Raw genomic sequence first — 222 nt, 5'->3', positions numbered from 1 at the left:
TTCCTCAACTCCTGCTCCCAGTCTAAATTTAGCCCTGGCTGATTAACCCACTGCATCCTGCACCCAACCCAACTCCTCTACCAGTCACTGACACCATCCCACACCGTGGCTGCTGCTTCGTGCTGGGCTTGGCTCCGGCACGGCTCCGGCACAGCTGTCCCCCTCCACTCGCCCAGATGCAGCCCCACCTTTAGCTGCTTCCACGGTGGGGGGTGCAGGAGG

The sequence above is a fragment of the Antrostomus carolinensis genome, unplaced genomic scaffold, assembly GCF_000700745.2.
Source record: "Antrostomus carolinensis isolate BGI_N321 unplaced genomic scaffold, ASM70074v2 scaffold46135, whole genome shotgun sequence".
Lineage (NCBI taxonomy): Eukaryota > Metazoa > Chordata > Aves > Caprimulgiformes > Caprimulgidae > Antrostomus > Antrostomus carolinensis.
The sequence above is the reverse complement of the archived record's forward strand: the minus strand, read 5'-3'. Positions refer to the sequence as shown.